Raw genomic sequence first — 24096 nt, 5'->3', positions numbered from 1 at the left:
GCACCTGTAGTCCCAGCTACTCGGGAGGCTGAGGCAGGAGAATAGTGTGAACCTGGGAGGCAGGAGCTTGCAGTGAGCTGAGATCGTGCCACGACACTTCAGCCTGAGTGACAGAGCAAAACTCCGTCTCAAAAAAATAATAATAATAAAATAACAAAAAAAAAAGAAAAAGAAAAAGAAAACCCCAAGGAATCAACAAAAAAATTATTCCACAGACTAATAACTGATTCCAATAAAGTCATAGGAGACAAAATCAATATGAAGAAATTAATTGCATTTTTATCCATTATAAGTAGACAAAACTAAAATAAAAAACGCAATACCATTTACAATTGCTCCAAAATAAAAAATTTAGGCATAAATCTAACTAAACCTGTATGGAATCTGTATAATGAAAACCATGAAATTATTGTGAAAAAAATAAAGGAAGACTTGAATACTGAAAGGGAAAAATCATTTTTCTGGATAAGAAGTTTCAACATAATAAAGATTTCAATTATCCATAAATTGATGTATAGGTTTAGTGCAATGCCTACCTAAATCTCAGTAAGGTTTTTGCAAACATAGATAAGCTTATTCCAAAATTTATATGGTAAGTGAAAGGCCTTAGAATAGTAAAAACAATTTTGAAAAAATGAACAAAAAAGGAGGAATTCTTCTTTCCAATGTTAAGACATACTATATAGCTTCACTAATCAAGACAGAGTAGAGTGCTAAACACATTTATCAATGAAACAAAATGGGAAGCCTAGAAATATATCCACATAAATGTGTCCAGCTAATTTTTAGCAAAGGAACAAAAACAACTGTTAAACATACATAAAAAATATGAACTTCAAACTAAACCTCCCACCTTATTAAAAAATTAACTCACTGAATAATGAATGTAATTTAAAACTTAAAACTATAAAATGTCTTTAAAAATAGGAGAAAGTATTCAGGACCTACAACAAAAGAAAGAGTTCTTAGACTTGACACAAAAAGCATAACCTAAAAGAGGAAACCTTGATGAATTGGACCTCATCAAAATTAAAAACATTTTGCTCTGTGAGATTCTGTTAGGAATGTGAAGAAAATATAGACTGGAAAAATAATTTGCAAATCACATACCTGACAAATAATTAGTATCTAGAATACATAAAGAACTCTCAAAATTCAACATTAAAAAACAAACAGGCTATGCGCAGTGGCTCACACCTGTAATCCCAACTACTCAGGAGGGTGAGGTGGGAGGATTGCTTGAGCCCAGGAGTTGGAGGTTGCAGTGACTATCATCATGCCATTGTACTCCAGCCTGGGCAACAGTGTGAGACCCTGTCTCTTAAAAAAAATAAATAATTTTTAAAATCCAAGCAGAAAATAGGTAAAAGAGTTGCAAGACATTTCACTAAAGAGAATATACAGACAGCAAATAAGCAAATAAAGGATGCCCAACATTATTAGTCATTAGGGAAGTACAAATTAAAACCACTATGAGATATCACTATACATCTATCTAAATGGCAAAAAAAAAAAAAGTAATAAAACCATTTTCTGGAGAGCATATGGAGAAATTAGATCACTCATACACTGCTGGTGGAAATTTAAAATAATACAATAACTGTGGAAAAGTTTGGCAATTCCTTCTGAAACTAAAAATGGAACTTACCACATCACTCAGCAGTTAAGACTCTTGGACATAAACCCCACAGAAATGAAAACTTATTTTAATGCAAAAATGCGTACACAGATGTTCATAGAAGCTTTAATTATGAAGCTGAAAACTGGACACTCTGCAAATGTCCTTCAATGGTAAATGGTTAAACAAACTGAGGGACATCCATCCCATGAAATACATCCCATGAAATACACAGCAATGAAAAGAAAAATACTATTGATAAATGCAACAACTTGGATACATATTAGGGAAATTGTATGAAAGAATAAAAAGTCAATGTCATAAAAATGCATACTGTATGATTCCATGTATATAATCTGCATGACAAAACACAAATTTAGACATGGAGAATAGGTTTGTAATTCCTGTGGGTTAATGAGAACAAACGAGATGATGGGTATAGCTATAAAAAGATAGCATGAAGGAAACTTGTGGTGATGCTTAAGTATTTTGATTTTGGTTATGTGATGATAGACATGATAAAATTGCATAGAAGTATACACACACAACACATATACACACACACAGATGACTGCATGTATACCTAGCAAAATCTGATTCAGCTGTATGGATCATACGAATGTTCATTTCCTGGGTTTCACATTGTACTAGAGTTAGGCAAGATATACATTGGGAAAGGCTGAGTGAAGGGTGCAAGGAAGCCACCTATAAATGTCTTTGCACCTTTCTGTGAATGCAGAATTCTTTCAATGTATATTTTTTTAAGTTAACAAATGAAACAAATCTGCTGGATCTATAAGATGCATACAAAGTTAAGATGAAATCTAAAACATCCAGAATATTTTACAAAAACTTAATATTTTGAAGTTGGCATATCAATTTCTCATTAATAATTGAAACAAGTAAACTAATTCAACCACATGTCTGTCTAAATCTATAATCAATTATATTTATCTATAATCATTTCTCCGTTTATTTCTCCCTTGACTATGTTGTGAATTGTTATTATCATAGTTGATTTGTCTATGTCATAAATCTCTTCATTTTTTCAGAGTATTCTATAATCTTAGCCATAGGAATATTTTAATTAAGATTCAATTGTTTCAGAAGACTATGAAGCTAAATCATTTGGAGGTAACATGAAAGATTCATACTTTCTTCATTTTAGAAGGATTTTGCTATTAATATCATTGATAACTTCAATACAGTTCACCTTGAAATTTCTAGAAATTGTGTCTTAATAAACCTTAAAGGAGTAATTCAAAAGATTTGGCTATTTTGTGCACATTTTTGTTTTAAACCGGAAATGCTTAATATGATAATTTGCCACTTTTTATAATGTATTTAATATTCTTGAAAAACGACTAAAAATTTTCAGGATATTACCAAACTAAAATTTCTGATTTGGAAAATATACTCATATCCCATAGCTACTACAACAAACTTCCACAAACTTGGTGGCTTAAAACAACATAAATTTATTCTTTCCCTGTTCTAGAAGCCAGAGTCCTAAATCAACATTACTGGGCCGAAATCAAGGTATCACAGGGCTGTAACTTCCTCCAGCAGCTCTAAGACAGAATCTACTCCAGTTTCTGGTGGCTGCCGGCATTTCTTGACTTGCTGCCACATCACTCCAATCTCTGTCTCCATCGTCACATTGCCACCTTTCCATCTGTGTATCTTTATCTACCTCTCTCACATAAGGAAGCTTGTGAATGTATTTAGAGCCCACTCAATCCAGGAAAATCTCTCTGTGTCAAGACGCTTAATTCAATCTTATCTGCAAGATAATTTTTCCTTTTAAGACGTGTTCCAAGGATTTGGACCTGATATATTTGAATGGCTATTATTTAGCTTAGTACAGCAGTCTTTAGGTGTATCATGGCTTTGGTTCTTCTTAACTTTTGCTTAGTGTAACGCTCAATAAATACTTGCATGTAGGTGTATTGTTATTTTTAATTGTTATTTCATTTTAATTTAGTAGATTTCTTTTTCTCTTGCTTATGTTTTCATAGGTCTTTTTCAACTGACCCTTTATTTTAAAAAATGGGTGTAACAAATGATGTTTAGAAATTAAAGCCCATGCAACAGCGAAATGTAAATAAATTCTACAACTAAGGATTCCAAGTCAATTTTTTCTAGTATAATCTATATGCATATGAAGAATAAGAAAGGAATGAAAATTAGCTAATAGTCTTAGAAAATTTTCAGCCTCACTACTAATTAAAGCTATGCAAATAATATCGATGAATCCCATTTTTTCTTTTTAATACTGAATAAGTCAATAAGTATTTAACCAGGTTTGACAAACCTTAACATATTGTCATATTGGCTTTAAATCTGTTTATAAAAATATACCACAGATGTAATGGAAGCCTCTTGAATGCCATTTCACTGATTTCATTCTCTCTTTTCACAGTAACTATCCTGAGTTTGGTGTATTAGCATTCCTTCACATATTCTTTATATGCTTACTACATATTTGTGTGCTCTTTGTATCTTGACTAAGTGTATGTATTTATAAGTAATTAATATTGTTTGCATGTTTTAAAACCTTTTACATTCAAACTTACAGTTTGTGATTTTTCCGGGGTTGGATACAAATAGACTAGACCTAGTCCCATTCATTTAAACTGCTAAATTGAGTTTCCTTGTACGGCTATACCCATGTTTACTTATCCATTTTCCTTTTGATGGAAATGTTTCCATCAAATTATACAAAATTTCATTATTATACAAAATGCTTCAATGGATATAACATTTTTCATGTCTCAAAATGACAAGAGATTTAAGATTAAAATACTCCATGCTATGAGACTTACTGGTAGTCATGCAATTTGATACAGTCTTTCTGAAAAACAATTTGGCAATATGTACCAAGAACCTTAAAAAATGTATATTCATTAATCCAATAACCTTACTTCGAAAAATGTATTGCATGTGTGTGAGTGGTTCTATAACCAAGGCCCCCAGATGAGCAGCATAAACATAAGCAAATTCTCAAGGCCCCACCTTAAACTTACTCAAGCAGAAACTTTGGGGAGGGAAATAAGCAGTCTGTTTTGCCAAGCCCAGCAAATGATTCTAATGCACACAAACGTGTGAAAAACAACTGCTCTAGATAACTAATCAGAAAGACTCAAGGATATTCACTACAGAATCATTTATATTAACAATGGTGAGACTCACCTTCAATATCCTACAAAGGAAAATGTTGATATAAATAATGAAACAATATCAGTGCCTACAGAAGCATAGGGAAAAAAGAAAGAATATAGGATGAAAATTGTAATTACATGGGAAAATGGCTTTGACATTATGCTATAAGAAAATGGCAGGACCTTCTAAAAGGCGTTACCAAAAAAAGAGAGAGAGAAAATGGCAGGATCTGAAATTGTGTATATGGCAAAATCCTAATTGTTTTAAAAGAATACATACAGATATACACATACATATATATATCATTCTATTCAAAATCATTAAATGAAAAAAGAATATCACATATATGTACACATACATACTTTGAATTAATATATTTACATTTAGTTAATATACCACTCATTTATGCTTTCATTTATTACCTTACTAATTATACTTATTAACTATGAAAAATGTTTTTTCATAGTTAATTTTAAATAAACTTATAAATAAAAACATGAAATGCTTATGTTTTTATAATATAAACAATTGTTACTAAACTTTTTAAAATCCAAATACCATGATGCTTTGATGTACAAATACTTTCTCAACAAGGATAAATTAAAGAAAGATGTTGTCTTATGCAATAATTAGGTTAACATTGATAGATGTTATCTAGATATAACCCTTAACTATAACATGTATTCACACATATTCTAAAGTCTATTAACAGAAATATAGGGAATGTTAAAACTGGATGGTGTGATATCCAGTGAAATAAAGATGTAAACTCTATGTCAATAACACTTGTAAATTTAAAAGAAAGAGCTTTAAATTCTTTGGCAGTTGAATTTCTATGAAAAGTTGCTAGTATTCTCTATGGCTATCAAATGAATCATCATAACTTCCAGGTTCATTTATATAATTCAAATGTTATTTATTCTATTACATATAATATCCCCATTTATTTCAAAAAATAGTATTATTTTGCTCACATCTGATGTACATATAATGATCAAAATTTAATTTGAATTTTCCTGAACTGGAAATAGATTTTGTCTGAGTGCTATAGCACTTACATTCAATTTTAACTTGTAATTATCGGTATGTTCCTATTACATTCAAAGAATAATAAGGAGTATGTCTGTAGTGAGTTTAATACCTTTAAATTCCTATAGATCACAATGAAAGAACATGTCCCAGCATGCTTCATGTTTCAAAGGTTGAGGGCTGTTAACACTGTACTTTTATTAAAATTCCTGTTAATTTTTTCACTGTCAATCTGAATACAAAATTACTTTATCATTTTTCTATAGAATAAAAAATATAGAAAAATTACTTTATTACCAACTACTTATCTAGCCAACAAAATTGGAAAAAGAAATGTAGAAAAAGAAAAAGTCAACCATATCATAGCCTAAGAATGGCCAATGTATAAACACATTTTAATATTTGAATGACACAAATACACATTCACGTAGTCATTTGTCCAACAAATACTTAGTATTGCACTTCTACTGTGGGCCAGGAATTGTGCTAGGCACTGAGGATACAGTAATGAGCTAGACAATTAAGTTCCTGTTCTCAGGAAGCATTCATTTTAGTGGAAGTCATAGACTATAAACAGTTCAAATAGTGATAAAATGTGGTAAGAAAAAGAAGAGTTTAACATCTAAAAAAGAGATCAGAATTAAATGTGAAAAGTGGAGAGGAACATTTCAAGAATAAAGACTGTACAAAGACTCTAAGGTGAGAAGTTGCTGATGAGAAGTACTTCAAGAAGAGAGAGGAAGTTAGAGTGTCCAGGAATTTGTGAGCAAAAGACAGCAAGCTACACTGTAATCTCAGCACTCTGGGAAGACGAGGCGGATGGATCACCTGAGATCAGGAGTTGAAGACCAGCCTGGCCAACATGGCAAAATCCCATCTCTACTAAAAATATAAAAAATTAGCCGGACGTGGTGGCAGGCACCTGTGATCCCAGCTACTCGGGAGGCTGAGACAGGAGAATTGCTTGAATCAGGAGGCTGAGGTTGCAGTGAGCCAAGATCACACCATTGCACTCTAGCCTGGGTAACAAGAGTCAGACTCCATCTCAAAAAAAACAACAGCAACAACAACAACAAAAAACAGAGAGAGAGAGAAAAACAAGCTACAATATGAGGCTATGGTAAAGGCACGGACCAGACTACCAGATTAGTCAGTTCTCTTTAAATCATAACGGAGTATTTAACATACCCTAGGAGCAATGGAAGGTCATTGCTGTGTCAAAAGCTTTCCCTGGCTAATAATAAGGATGAAAAGATGGTGAGAGCACAGAGGTGTTGCCGGAAGTCACGCAAGAGGTATGGGACCTGGAATGAGGTAATGCATTTAAGATGGAGAGACACAGAGGTGTTCACAGTCTGTGTGGGAATCTGTGTTGGAAATAGAGCTTGGTTATAAATTAGATGGAGAATAGGGTTTGGCTGTGGATGTGATAGGTGCAAAATGACCCTCAGTTGACTCATTTGGAAATAGCAGAGCTGTGGTTTACTGACGTGGAAGCACCGGATTGGGGCAGACTTATTGTGTGCAACATAGGCCACATTAACTTGGAAATGCCTATAAAACGTACAAGGGAAGATATCACAAACATAATCTGTGGCTCAAAGGGGAGGTCTGGGCTAAAAATCCAAATGTATTTTTTAAATTTTATCTTTCACTTTAAATTAAACGTAATGCATGACCATTGGGGAAGAAAAGCATTAAAAATGACCACAGAGTCCTTTCTCTACATGTGTACACATAATTATTATTTATTTAAAAAAATTATATTATTTTTAATCTGATTTTCAACATTTTGAGCACAGTTTCTTCAGGTAAACATGGATTACTTCTGTGACATGTAACTTTACTGAGCATATAATATTGCTTAATATATCTATACTGTAAATTATTAACCCGGTTCTTATTTTAATATATGTAGATGGTTTCTAATATTTTGCTACAATAAGCAGCACTACAATTAACACTTATATGTCTTTGTGTAATTACTTAGTAAAATTCATAATTCATAAGAAATACTATACAACATGTGTGCTGTGCTTAATGTATATAGACAGGATGAAATTAATGTATCACTTGTAACTAAGAAGTGAGAAATAATGTAGTGTTTTCTTCGCAAACTATAATGAAAAATTTTGCTTGCAATCTTAGATGTTTTAAAGCTGCTTGTGGGAATACATATTTCATTTTCAACTAGGAATCAATTAGGTGTGAATATCTCTCAGTTCATAAGAGGATATGACCTCCACAAAATAAGAAAAACAATTATTACATTAGAATTTCTAACTTCCTTCCCTTTTCACTCACCCTAGAAGCCCTGTCAAGAATGTCAAGAGAATCTCATGCCTGTAATCCCAGTGCTTTGGGAGGCCAAGGCAGGAAGATCACTGGAGGCCAGGAGTTCAAGACCAACCTGGGCAACATAGTGATACCCTGTCTCTACAAAACAATTTTTTCAAATGAGCCAGGTATATGGTATTACACATTTGTAGTCCCAACTACTTGGGAAGCTGAGGTTGGGAGGCCTGCTTCGCTTGAGCCCAGGATGTCAAGGTTACAGTGAGCTATGACTGTGCCACTACATTCTGGCAGAAAGAGATACTGTCTCAAAAGAAAAAAAGAGAGAGAAAAAAAAAACAGAATGTCAAGAGTTTTAAACATCCCTAATGAAGGATAAGCATCTTTTGCTTCTGGAAACCTGGCTTGCTTGTGTCTCCATCCATACATCTGCCTTTATCTCTCTCTAATCTCAGTTTGCCTGAGTCATACCACCATTCATAATATAGGCTAGCACCTTTTCCTAAAATCAAGAGCAAAAGAGAATCATTTTTCCAAGACCAGATTTTTGAAACCAGCATCCAGGCCTGCACTCCAGAAAATACAGAAGTATCTGATGAAAGCCGCTCCATTCAGAGGAGGATGCTCCCCCTACTTTACGTTTTTTCCAAAATACTTCAAAAACAACAACCACAAAAAGACATGTGGCCAATCTGTCTCCTTTGAGAGTCCACTTGCTGAGCTTGAGGGGGTGTTCCCTGTTCTTAGTCACAGATATTACCTAGATATTTCTACCGCCTCTTCCTTCCCCCAGTCCCACCTGCAAACTGGAATTGAAGAAAGAGGTGTCACAAAAACATGAAATCCTCTCTTTCCTGGTGGGATATCTTTATTCCTGAGTAATTTCTCCAAATAACACCGCTGCGTCTCTGAAAATGTAAAAATTGCCTGTCGAGTTGAGGCAAATGAGGGCTAAATCGAGTCATTATTTCCCTCTAGATTCTCATTCACCTCTAGCTGTAGGAAGCATCACAAATACAGAATTGATGAAAAGTATATAAACATATTATCCAGATACTCAGGCTGTCACAGAGAGCATTTTTTGTTGTTGTTCTTGATTTTAATGTAAGCAAAGCGGAGCAGTGGGAGTATTCAGGTTTTAGAAGAGATTTTTCTTTCTGAAAGATAATAGTTCTAATTCTGAATTATTTTCCTCTTTTTCCTTTGAATTCCAAGGCAAATTCTGAAATCTGTTTTGACTTGACTTATTTTTGGATCCTCACCTGTATCTTAATTACGTAGCTAGAAGTAAGCACAATTGACAAGCAACCCACATCCCTAACCTTTGATTTCTTATGAATTGTCTTTGAACTGCTTAGGATAGCCATGACTGTGTTTTGGTAGTAAAGTACTCCAAACTCTCTGCACCCTAACACAAGTTAACAGTGGTCAACACTCAGGGATCCTGGCAGATAGAGCAGCCACCATTTCAGAGGTTGCCAGTTGACACATGGAAGAAAAGGAAATTGTTGCAGGGTTTCACAAGGGCAATTCCGTGCTCTGGCCCAGAAGCGACATGCTCAAGTCACTTTCATTCACAACTCATTGGCTGGAGCTAAACATATGGCCCCACACCACCAAAAAGAGGCCAGGAATTACATCCTAATTTGTCTTCTAAAGCAAAAAGCCAGAAAAATACAAGAAGTGGCAATAGGGACTATCCCAGACCCCTAAAAGAAAGTTCTCTAATTGAAAATATTTTTTTTTCCTTTCAAAAATTGCGTAGGGAAAATTGAGTAAAGCTCACTGGACAGCAAAATATAGAAAAGCACACATTTTTTCAGTTCCTTGTTAAGAGTCTGGCTATAGAAGTAATATTCCACCAGCTGCATGTACCATTTCTTTGTAAATAACAACAATAAGAAAAACTGAGGTGATTACTCTCTTATCTCCAAAAGCACATACTTTGGAACTTCTGTCATTTATACATTACCTTTTTCCAAAAAACTTTGAGGTAGTTTACAAAGATACATAAAGCAAAACAGCATAGAAAAAAACGTAAGTCAGGAGAGAGGGAAAAGAAGAACAAGGAGTTAAAAGACAACGCTAAAAACAAAATTAGAATCCAGTATCTGTGACAGGAGCTCTGGTATACTTTTCTAGAAGTCAGTGATAAATTTGGCTCTGAACATTCCACAAACCATGCAAAAAAAGAAATACAATCAGTGGTGTGACACATAGTATCTACAAGATAAAAGAAAATTGTGTTATGAGAAGTAGCACAGTAATATCAGCTCTTGGGTGCCCATGAATAGGGCGTGTTTAACATAGGAAGCAAATGCAGAAAGCACATCTACAATAAGCATGAACCTCTAAGGCTGAATCTTATATCCTTTACTACACCCTCACAGTCACACAACACATTTTTGTTATTATTTTATGTTTACTGATAATTATTATGATGACTTAGCTGTGTTTGTGAATACCCCACCTCTTTAAAATCATCTAGAATTTGAATGGAGCAAAGAAATAAGGTTTCTGTCTCACATATAGCATTTGTATAAATCATAGTGCACAGAGGAACATAAAGACTACTGAATGTGGCCTTCAATTGTTTGTTTACTTCATACAGCGCTGTTTTTGAACTTGAATTTGAATGTGTTTAGGCCTAGAAATTATTCTACAGTTTGGCCATAATTTCTCAGCACTTTCTACTGTGGTCCAATTTATGTTCTCCATGTAGCCCCTGTAGGAATTTGAGTTTGAAACCCTTGGTACATGACTCAATAAAATAAAAATGTTTCATAAATTCAGTGTCTGTTACCTCTGTACTAGCTGCTTTGAGGAAATATAAAACAAACAATAACTATACTCATATTTCTCAAACAGCTGAGCCTGTTGGGGAAGATAATAGCAAAACATTTAAGAACATATAGTACTAAAATGACAGTAACTATTGTATATATTTTATGGCCTTTTATGTCTTAGCAAGCTATTTTGCATTCATCACTGCAGCAGGTTCTTTCAGGAGCCCCATGAAACAATCAAAATAGGGATTATAGCTCCCATTTTTCAGATAAAAAAACTGAGATACAAAAATGTAAGTTGCCTGACCTTAAGGCACAGGGTTAATCACAGGCAGCATAAGCTTCATGGAAGACTGTTTTCCACAGTTTCACCTCCTACACAGCATCACATTGAGTAGACTTTTCATCAACATTTCTAAATTGATAAGTAAAAGAACCTCTGTATCAACATACATATTGACTCATAAACATGGACTGTAGAAGAAGCTTATAGTTCAGAACAATCAGAAGCCACATGGGCTATATCATACCCAATGTTTTGGGGATATGTAAAAGCCAGACACAAATTATGACCCCAAGATACTTGTAATATGTAGAAAACATTAAAAAATCAAACATGTCTGTAAATATGATATAATATATCTGTAAATATGATACAATATATGTGTAAATATGAAAGGGACAAGTAATTACTCTTAATGCTTAGAAAATCAATGGATTTACTCAGAGGAAAGTATCCCAGAGTTTGTGAATTTTAAAAAGAAACAAGGTTACAAGCTCATTTATTGCAATATTATATATGTGATAGGAAAATATTAGAAACTATCTTAATGCCCATACATAGAAACTACTTGAAAAAACTATGGTGCCTCTTCACTATGGGATATTATGCAATGCCATAAAATAATAATGAAAAGGACTACACTAATACAGGTTATGTTTAGGCTGATTGCAAAGTGAAAACAGTCAAAGTGTAGAAAAACATATATGTGAGCATGCATATGTATATATCATATGTGTATATATACGTACATGCATACATGTACGTATATATGTATATATAATGTGTGTTTACACACATACACATATAATATGTGCAATGAGATACCAATACATGCCTATTACATCTACATATATATCATATATAACATGTATTATATATATGTTGGGGGGATATATAGATATGCACATACACATTTAACTTCATTTGTAAAAAAATGAAAAAGATGAGAAAGAAACACTGGCAGTATAAACCAAAAACTAATAAAAACGGCAGGCTGTGGGGTACACAATGTGGCAAAAGGGAATGAGAGTGAGACTTTCATGAATACACTTTGTTACAAAGTTTTGACTTTGAAATTATACAAATGATTTATATATCTAAAAAATATATTAAAATATTCAAAAGCAACCTATAAATATCCAAAACAATTTGAAATAAATGAACCTAATTGTATACCAAATTTGTGACATAAGCATAGAAAGATTCATTTCAAGTAATCCTTACAGAAAGCACAAGGCTTTCACTGTATATCCTTTGTAGTTTTTATTCTAAGAGCAAATAGAGCATCACAGCATAATGTCATCATAGTGACAGAAAATCTAACTTGTCTTAGAAAACCCATTTGGTCTTGGCAACAATGGCACAGGTGGAGAAGAAAGTAGCTGAGTTTAGCAAATAAGGATATTTTTGACATTATGGTTGCCGGAGCAAAAGTGTGAGATAATGAAACCTACGTGAACAAATAAATGTTGGCATTTCTGTCAACAAAACTGTGTAAAGATCACCATATGCAAACCTCAAAGAGGTAACTAGTATCCATCTCTTTGATTTATTTAGAATATCATTTATAATGAGACTATTTTACAAATAATTTAAAGAGATTGAAGAAACTGGACTTACAGCACAACTTTTATAAGCCTAAGGGTGACTCGAATATTATTTGCTAGATGTTAACCTGTTCATCTTTATTGAACAGGAGGAAACAGATCACAATGAAAGCAAAAGGAAATTAGATCAGACCAAAGAATATCTTTGAAAAACCGAAGATTAAACACTAGAGTAGGAAGATTATGGAATTAATTTGCAAAATAATATATTCATTTCCCTGGACTTGAAGTTACAGTGAAACCCAACAAGATACGCTGAAACATAATATTTCTTTAGATAAAACATCCATGGTGGGGTGGGAAGAGATGTTAGCATTTACTAAATATAGACTAATGTTGAGCTTTGTACCAAAAGCAATTTGTGATTCTCAAGTTATTGCAGTTATTTCTGTGATGGCATTATTTGATTTAAAAAAAAAAAAAAGAAGAAAAGAAAAAGCTGGTCATACAGTTAGCAATATATACTGCTTATTTGTGAATAGAATTGTCTTGGTCCATATTGTGCTGCTATAACAGAATATCACAGGCCAGTTAATTTATAACGAAGAGAAAGTTCTGCAGGCTGGGATGTCCAAGGTGAGGGATTTCTTTCTGCATCATCCCATGGTGAAAGGCAGATGGGCAAGAGAGGGTGAGAGAAAGAAAAATAGGCATAAAGAGGCCAAACTCATTCTTTTAAAAGGAGCTCGTTCCCATGATAATGAACCCACACCTGTGATAATGGAATTATCCATTTAGAGGCCTTATGGCCTAATCACGTTTTAAAGGTCTTACTTGTTAATATTGTTACAATGGCAATTAAATTTCAACATGAGTGTGGGAGGGAACAAGCATTCAAATTGTAACATTCTGCCCCGGGCACCCGAAACTCATGTTCTCCTCACATACAAAATCTATTAATTCTATCCTAATAGCTCCAAAAGTGTTAACTTATTCCAGCATCAAGAGTCCTAAGTCTCATCTCTCAAATATGGGTGAGACTCAACGCGCAATTCATCTTGAGGCAAATTCCCTCCAGCTTTGAGCCTCTGAATTCAAAACAAATTATCTACTTCCAAAATACTCTGGTGCAACAGGCATAGATTCCCATTCCAAAAGGGAGAAACAGGCAAGAAGAAAGGGGCAACTCTCTCCAAGTAAGTTCAAAACCCAACAGGGCAAACAAGATTAAAACTTAAGACTCTCAAATAATCTTCCTTCATATCATGTCCCACACTTTGGACACATTGGAGTGAGGGTTGGGCCCCCAAGGCCTTGGGCAACACCACCCTCATGACTTTACTGGGCTTAGCCCACAGAACAGCTATCACAGGTTGGAGTCTTGTGCCTATAACTCTCCCAGGCTGGGGCTGCATGTTTGTGGCTCTATAGTTCTGGGGTCCCAGGGCAATCTATACCTGTGGCTCCACTAGGCATTGCCTTAATGTGACTCACTCTGGCAGTTCTGCCTCTGCAGCAGGTTTCTGCATGGGCCACCTAGCTTGTCAATAACTTCTTAGAAATCTAGATGTAGGTAGCCATTCCTCCTCAGCTCACAAATGCTGTGCGCCTGCAGAATTAGCACTATGTGGGCACTGCCAAGGTTTACAGCTTATGCCCTCTGGAGCAGCAACCTGAGTTGCACTCAAGTCCACTTGAGCCACAGCTGGGGCCACAGCCAGGGAACATTGCACTGCAATGCAGGAAGCAGAGTCCCAAGGTAGCCCTGGGCAGTGAGCCCATGGAGAGCACCCTGGGCCCTTCTCCTAAAACCATTCTGCCTTCCTATAGCTCTGGGCCTGCGATGGGAGGTGCAGCCTCAAAGATCTCTGAAATGCCTTCAGAATCAATCTCCCATTGTCTTGATAGATAGCACCTGGCTTTCTTCTATCCATGCTAATCTCCTTATCAATTTCTCTCTTTTATGGTTTTACTGTACGCAGTTAAAAGAATCCACATAGCACCTTCAATATTTTGCTTAGACATTTTTTCTGCCAGATATTCTAGTTCATTGCTTTTAAATTCTGCCTTCCATAAAGCCCTAAGACACGGACACAATTCAGCCAAGATCTTGGCCACTTCATAACAAGAACAATCTTCATTCCACTTTTTAATATTTCTCATTTCTCTCAGAGACCTCATCAGACTTGCTTTCACCATCCAAATTTCTACCAATATTCTGATCAAAACCTCTTAAGTAATGTCTAAAAAGTTTTATACTTTCCCTGAAGTTCTTTTCTTCTTCTGGGCCCTCACTAGGATTGTCCTTAACTCTTTACGGAAATACCGGCTTCTTCTAGCCTGCTCCTCCAACCTCTTTCAGCCTCTGCCCACTACCCAGTTCCAAAGCCACTTCCACATTTTCAAGTATTTGTTACAGCAACACCCCACTTCTCCAGTACCAATTTCCTGTCTTAGTTTGTTTTGTGTTGCTAGAACAGAATATCGCAAAAAAGGGAAAGAGAGAGAGGCAAAGAGAGGGCCAACTCACCCTTTATAAGGAACCACTACTGTGATAACAAAACCACTCAACAAAAATGGCATAATCCATTCATAAGGGCAGAGCCTTTATGGCCTAATCATCTCTTACAGGTCCCACCTCTTAATACTGTTATAATGGCAATTATATTTCAATTCCTATGAGTTTGGGAAAGGACAAATGTTAAAACCACAGCAAGGATTAAATATGCTCTTATGAAATCATAGAGTTTAAAGAGTATGAATCTTTTCAGCAAATAGTGCTAAAACAATTGGATAGCCCAAAAATTGTAAATGCAAAAGAATGAATCTAGACACAGACCTTGCACTCATCACAAAAATTAGATCAGAATAGATCACATACTTAAGTAACATGCAAAACTATAAAATTCCTAGAAGATAACATGGGAGAGAATCTAGATGACCTTGAGTTTGGCGATAATCTTTTAGATATAACACCAAAGGCACAATCCATGAACGAAAAAATTCATAAGCTATGCTTCATTAAAATTAAAAATCTCTGCCCTGCAAAAGATGCAGTCAGGAGAATGAAAAGACAAGCCACAGAGTGGGAGAAAATATTTGCAAAAGACATATCTGATAAAGTACAGTTATCCTAAATATGCAAAGAATTCTTAAAACTCAACAATAAGAAAACAAACAACCAATTAAAAAATGGGCCAAAGATCTTAACAGATATCTCACCAAAGAAGATATACAGATGGCAAATAAGCATATGAAAAGATGTTCCACATAATATATCATCAGGGAAATGCAAATAAAAATAGCAATGAAAACACCTATTGGAATGGCCAAAACCCAGAACACTGGCAACACCAAATGCTGACAATGATGTGGAGCCACAGAAACTCTAATCATTGCTGATATAAATGCAAACAGCTATCTGGAAAACACTTCGGTTATTACCAAACTAAGCATACTCTTACCATATGATCCAGCAATCACGCTCCTTGGTAATTTACTCAGAGTTTAAACTTACTCTAAGAGTTGAAAACCTATGTTCACACAAAAAACTGTACACAGATCTGTGTGGGAGCTTTCTTCATAATTGTCAAAACTTGGAAGCAACCTAGATGTCCTTCAGTAGGTAAATGGATAAATAAACTGTGGTGTATGCAGACAATGGACTATTATTCAACACTAAAAAGAATTGAGCTATCAATCCATGAAAAGACACAAATGCGTATTACTAAGTGAAAGAAATGAATCTGAAAAGGCTACATACTGTGTTTCCAACCATATGATATTCTGGAAGAGTTTAAGGGATGGTGAAAAGATCAGTAGTGCTAGGGGTTAGGGAAGAAGAGAGGATAAATGGGAGGAGCACAGAGGATTCTTAGGGCAGTGAAACTACTCTGTATGGTACGATAATGGCAGATACATGTCACTATACATTTGTCTAAACCAATAAAGAGTACAACACCAACAGTGAACCCTAATGTAAACTATGCTCTTTGGGTGATAATGATGTGTCACGTAGGTTCATCAATTGTAAAAAAAAAAAATGTACAATATCCCCACTCTAGTAGAGAATATTGATAATGTGGGAGGCTAAATATGTGTGGGGGCAGGATTATATGGGAAATTTCTGTACCTTCCATTAATTTTTCTGTGAATCTAAAACTGCTCTAAAAATTAAAGTCTGTTTTAAAAAGATAAAAACATGTTTGATTAATTCTTTTAATAATGATTCAAAATGACTAATCACTCATGAAACCTAAATATGTTTTGATTGGAAATTTAAAATTTGCCTAATGCATTATTCTACTGTGCTTGCTGTTAAGGGAGAAACAGAAATATATATTATATAGATATTTTACAGGATAATAAGCCATTTTAAGACATCTTTATTCTTGCCTATTCTAGCAGGTTTTGTGTGTGACAGAGTTCAAAGCCTGAGAGACAAAAAGGACCCATACAATTCAGCTATTTAAAGAGAAGTCATGTGGATGAAATCCAAAGAAAGCCCTTCTTTTGCTAAGATAACCAGGAATATGGGTCTCTATCTTGATATGCTAGACAAGGCAAAGGAAAAAAGAGTCATGTCAGGAAACTGAATGAATCATTTAAGAAATATTACCAATAATTCAATTTTGATTTTCAGTGTGGCTTCATACTTATAGACATGCTATTAAGTAGCCAACAGGAATAGGGATTTTCACACATATTTATTTAATTTATACTGAATTGCCAAAGTCTACTTTTATCCCTTTGTCCCTCTAAAGAGAAATGTTCTTTTTTAAATTTTGTCTTGTATGTTTGAAAAACCTTAAATAAATATCTGGATTATTTTTTAAAACACAAGATTGCAAATAGGCAAACATCACAAAGTTGCATTTCAATTTAGGGTTTTGTGTAGTAAATCTTAAAATGGTACAGGGTTTCCAGGGATGCTGTCTAGTCTTAAAAAAAAATCAAATTGAAGATCACACATAAACAAACATGTTTATGCCATTTCCTGCACATTAAATTTTTCTTATTCTTGCAACAGGATCAAAAAGTAGCATTTTCAACACACCCTCTGATTTGTTGACTAAATTTTCTTTAGAAAATGTGAAGTTATTAGAGATCAATGTTAAATCAAGACCTAGTGGGTTTTGTTGAAATTTTAGATACATGTCTAAGCTAAATCTCAGTTAAGTTGACCTTCTTTACTAATCCTTCATTGAATTAATCTCCTTAAATTCTTGCTTCTTTTACCTGTGTAATCTCTATCCAAGGATTCTACATAATACCAAATGGCTAAAGATATGTTTTCCCGAATGAAATAGTCTTTTTACCAGTGTATCTGAATGCCTGCTGTGAAATATTATTTTAAAAATCCATGTTAATATTATATGCATGTCACAAAGAGAGTTTAATAGCTACAACAGAGATGAGTCAAAAAAGGCATATAAAATTCACTTGATAAAGTACCACAAAGTTACACAAGGAAAGAGACAAAATAAAATAAATTCCCCTAATGTACCGCAAATATCAACTACCACACACTACCTACAAGCCATATGTTTTTTCCATCTGTTCTGTTATCGTCAACTAAATTTATAGTATTTGGGCTATCAGAAGGATTGTCAAACATGAGCTGGGCATGATTTTAAAACCTAGGTGTTAGTGTTAGTTGTTTTTTTCTTTTCTTTGTATTTTTTTTCAAAGAAATTACCCACTTCTATGCCCATCCCAACACTGATAATATTTTGGGGGCTTAAATTAAGATCCCTTCAATATTTCTGAGGAATGTGAGTTAGTCCTCAGGAAGTTTAGGTTAGTCCTGGAGCTACAGATTACCTACTGCTTTCCATGCATCAGATGATGGCTACTAAATAGAGAAGCCGGAATTTCTGGAGTTGTAAGTATAATTCTTCCAAGGGCACAAGTGCTGAGTTTGTGGCTTTTAGATTTTGGTATGTGACAGGCAGAATTCTAAGGTGACCCCCAATGACCCAATCCCTTACATAAGCCCCTGCCCTTAAGTGGGAGAGGAGCCCACTGATTGCTTCTAGCTGATAGAATATGGCAAAGGGGTTGAATAGTTACTCCCTTGGTTAGACTATGTTATATGGCAAAGGTGATGGGTAGTCACTCCTGTGATTACATTACATTATATAAGACTCCACTTTAGCAGGTTGGTGAAAGAGATTTCTCTGCTGGTTTTGAAAAAGCAAGTTGCCATGTTGTGAGGGAAGACAATGGGTAGGCTGTGAAGCAAGAAATTGGGGCCTTCTAGGAGCTGAGAGAAGCTCCGAGTCATCAAGGCAGCAGGAGCCTTAGCTCTACAACCACAAGGACCCGAATTCTGCTGACACATGAGTTGGAAGACAGCCCCAAGCTCCTGAAAGGATCACAGTCTTGCTAACACTTTGATTGCAGCCTCTGAGACCCTGAGCCTAGGACCCAGTTAAGCTCTGCCTGGACTCCTGTCCAATGGAAACTGTGGGATAATATACATATCATTTAAAATGGCTAAATGGTGGGTGATTTTTAAATAGCAACAGAAACTAACACAGATGCTCCTCAACTTACAATGGGATTACATCCCAATAAACCCAATGAAAATTGAAAATATTGTAAATCAAAAATGCATTTAATATATCTAACCTACTGAACATCATAACTTAGCCTACTTTAAATGATCTCAGAACACTTCCATTAGCCTAGAGTTGGTCAAAATCATTCAACACAGCCTATTTTATAGTAAAGTTTTAAATATCTCATGTAATTTATTAAATACTGCACTATAAGTGGAAAACAATGGTTGCACGAATACTTCAAGTATGGTTTATAGTGAATGTATATATCTTTCACATCATTGTAAAGTCAAAAAATCCTCAGTCTTAAGTCGGGAAATGTCTGCACACTGCATGTAAGAATTCCAATGGCTTCTTAAATGTAGGTGAAGACAGGCATCTTTGAGTAGCCAGGGGTTCCAATATTAGTCCTAATGGGAAGTCAATGAATGGGACAAAGTACATTCTTAAATTATAACAAGGAAATGCAAAAATACTGGATAGATTGGATCCTGGGTTAGCAAACATTCACCCTCCGACCCCTATTAAACAAATTACTTTTCCCTACCCCATTGGATACTATGTTCAGCCATATGACCTGCTTTGGCAAAGGGAATATGGGTGGAAGTTACAGAGTTCCAGCCCTTAATGGGAATGGATCCACTAAGCTTTCTGTCAGCCTTTACCTTGAGAAAAACTTGTCCCAGATATCAACTGCTCCTAGGTTTCCAAATTAGATATATGGAACACAGCCATCCCATCTGTCTCCTTGACCCAAGCCTAAAGCAGAGCTACTGCAGCTAACCTGTAAGTATGAGAATAAAAACTTACTGTTGTAGGCCACTAAGATTCTATGGTTATTTGTTACACACATACTATGTCTTTGAATTCACAAAATACTATTTGATACAAGTTTCTTTAGAAATCCTATTGAGTTAGGATGCAATGCAAATGTTCCAAATACCCCAAACTACCATATAAGATCAAAGACAAGAAAATCAGATCCATTTTATTATGAGCTCTAAAGGAAAGCAGAAAGTGACTATTAAACCCCTCAGAGGAGTTTAGTTAAAAACTCTACTTCACTCCTTAATAAGTCAAGTCAGGGAATTCACAATAATAATGAAGACAACATTTGACAATATATTTCTAAATTATTATGACCTCAAAATGTTTGTAGAAAACATTTAACCTCTAATATCAATCAGAAGTATTTGAAACATGAACAAAAATAAATTTTACTCTTTAAATTTGAAAGGAAAGATACTACTTGAATGCACCACATGAAGAAGTTGTTAAAATTATGGCATATGTACAAAATGAAATATATTTAAGGTAAAATGCTCTGGGGTAGATATATTTTTAATGTATCCTCAATCCAGATTCATGCATAAACTCTTTTCTCAAAATGCACAAAAACATACACACACATACACACTCAGAGTACTCCTAATTGGGAAAAGGAGTAAAAGCACTCCAAATTCAAAGTATGCCACTAAACTAGGGCTGCTTTCATATTCAGGTGCAAAAATGTGCCTTGAAATACTTCCAGGACCAATATCATCATACAATTACATGCAGTTGAATATATGAAAGATATTTACATCATAACAACATATCATACCAATAATGGATGGACTTACATTACTAGACAAATTGGCAAACAACTTCACAACCTGAATCAAATTACCTTTTAAAATTACTAAAAAGAAGTATGATGTGTGCATATGTCTGTGCGTGAATAATGTATTTATCTCCTTTGAGTCTGTGATCCATGCCTAAAAGAATCCTAGAGGAGAAATGCATTTGACACTTCCTTTTATTACACTGAACAATGAGAAAGAAGTGAGTTAGAGGAACTGAAGATCTGATGGGCTGTAGGTAGGGAATATATTCTATGGAATAAAAATGTCTTCCCCACAGTTTAGTTTTTATCACCTGTGTTCAAAAACATAATTTTTAAATGTAGGAAACATTTGTAAAATGCTAAAATAATTACAAGCTTGGAAAAAATCAACAGTTAACTTTCCCATCCTATGGCAAATCACAATTTAAACAAAAATGACTCAAAGAACTATTTTGTAAGAATAAGTGATAAAGTCTAAGAATTTTATCTTATGGTAAACTTTAGGTAATAAGGGTCTTCCCTGAACCTTTAAGGCTCTCTGACTAACATCTGCAAAGTTAACTATAGTAAATATATTAAAGAGACAGCCTAGGACCCAGTACTATGTTAAGTTCCTTCTTCTGGAGGATGCTGTATCTACAACTAGTTCTGTTTCCTCATTTGTTTGCAGCATATAGCTAATGTTCCAGGATATATTAATCCCCACATTTTTTCCAATTATGGCTTCAGAACAAAGAATATTTATTAATAGATTTTTAAAAATATATATCGTGTGTGATTTAGCTAATGCAATGGGATAAGTAAGCTTGTGTGCCCTTACTCATTTCCTTAAAGAAAGCAATGATCTGGATATATTCAGTTATTCTTTGTTTCTTAAACTGTTACATTTCTTTCCTTACAATTTTCTCAGAAAAGAATATTTCTTTACCTAACTGCAGGAGTATGCTAACCTAGCACATACAAATGAATTCTGTTTTTCTAAACCTACAACTACATTTGTTTTACATTGCATTTCTTTGATACAATATCCCCATTTTCATTTTCCTCTGAACATTCTAGAGATTACATGTGTAGTTGTGTGCATATATATAATTTTATAATATATATGCCTATGCACACATGCAAGCATGTATCTCGAAAAGAATTTCTAAATCTCCCTTCTTGGTATAAACCACTGATATGCATGGTTTGGTTAAATTACCCCTGCCAGGTTTATTATCGACTCTTTTTCCCTGCTGCTAGCATGTGTAATTGTATGGTTTTAAAAACTTGAATGACTCACCATAAAGCAAGCTGAAAAAATAAGGGACAGATGTGTTTCTATGTATTTTTTGAGGGTTGCTAGGATAAGAACCCTTTCAGTTTATTTCGGAATCTCATCTCAGAGGTAGCTTTTGCCTCCTTGCTGTACCTCTCCTACCCAATCCTTACCCCTCAATCACCAGAAGGATGGAATGCACACACTATAAATGCCACCCACCAACTTGAATGAGGGAGCAAACAATAATACAATGGCCACCCATCAGCAAGAGAAATGATTATTGCAGTCTCTTCCAGTAAGGTTAAATGAAGGAGAACCTTCCTATGCACAAAAGATGCAGCAAAGTGACTCCCTCCTCCTCCTCAAAAGATGATTAATAGAAGGCACTCTAACAGATCATTTGTGGTAAGAGATCGTAAACAGGACTATGAATGATGATCAGATTTCAAAACTTTTGGTCTTTATCCTTTAACTGCATAGAAAAACCCACCCCATGGTTAACATAACCAGAAGCAGGCAGGAGCCAAAAGTTTTAATGAGAGGTCAAATTGGCAGCAAGAGAGTTGAACTTTCACAGTTTCAGGGTCAAACAACTTGTCAACAAGGTCAGATTTCCTCTTTAACAGAAGCCCAATAAACTCAATGTGAGTAGAAAATATAGCGTAAAAGCAGCTGTTGGCAAAACAGTGTTTTGTTTTTAAATGAAAAAATCTTAGTAATAAGCTGCTATGTAGTTTAACTCATGTCACTATACTTCCAGAGGAAAGTAACTCTCAGTTTGAGGGTACAGGAATTCTACCTTTATCAACTTGGGGGCCTTCTGCGATTCTCTGACTTTCACTTATTAGCCAATTAAAAAGAATACTGTGTCCTTCATGAGTTGTATTTAGATGCTTATTTTGAAGATGATGTTAAGCTAATAGCGAATTGCTGTAAGCATGTTTTGAACAGAACACTGTATTCCCCATGTCTAAGGAGACAACAAAAGAAATTGTGAACTGGTCTCTGCCTTCGATATCACATAAGATCTCCTCGAGTGTATAAAAGGCCCACAGCTGAAAAACATTTAGTAGTGTGCCACATACCCTTAAATGCAGGGCAAGCCATCCAAGGTGGAACTGAGCAAAGCGGCAGTCAAAGGACACCAGTTGAACGCGTGGTAGGAGTCTGCTTCTGCTCTATAAGCTTTTGAAAGGATGTGGTCTTGATTGATAGGCTGCAAGGCAAAGAGAAAGAAAGAAGAGAGTCATTCCCGCTAGGCAAGAAGGTGTGAGCAAGCAAAAGAAATTCACAAGCAGTGTAATAATGGGTCAGCCTGCAAAAAGTATGGGCCAAAGACTCTAGACCTGTGCTCTGTCACTCACCAGCTGAGAATCCTAGGGCAAATTAGTTCGTTTTTAGGACCATCTATTTCCTCATTTCACACATTGGTCTATTTATCCTCCTCATGAGGCTGCTTATTAAATGAAATCATATACATAAAAAGATTTCTCTTCAACTGTAAAACCCTCTGCTATTATAAATCGCTTATGTCATAATTATGTTTTATAATAAGAGTACCAAATATACCTAATGAAAAATGAAAACAATGTAGGAATATAAAAAGTAAATAGTGACAACTTCTTGTACTGTCATCCTACTCCAGCCCCAGGATGGGAGTGATGGTAAATGGTTTACAACTTGATCTCTGTTTGTTCTGATTTTTTCCTATGCTTATATAAGCATACATGTTACTATTATTTTACAAGAATGGAAAACAGTGTTGCTCTGAATTTGTCTTTTTCAACTGCTAATACCTCATAATTATTTTTCTGGTCATCTTTCCTTACCTGATTCACTATAATGACTGTATAATACTCAGTTATACAAATGCATTCTAGTTTTAGCTGTAACCTACTGATAGACTACAACTATCTATGTATCTATAATTTATACCATTCAGTCTA

The sequence above is a fragment of the Mandrillus leucophaeus genome, unplaced genomic scaffold (assembly GCF_000951045.1).
Source record: "Mandrillus leucophaeus isolate KB7577 unplaced genomic scaffold, Mleu.le_1.0 Scaffold146, whole genome shotgun sequence".
NCBI lineage: Eukaryota > Metazoa > Chordata > Mammalia > Primates > Cercopithecidae > Mandrillus > Mandrillus leucophaeus.
The sequence above is the reverse complement of the archived record's forward strand: the minus strand, read 5'-3'. Positions refer to the sequence as shown.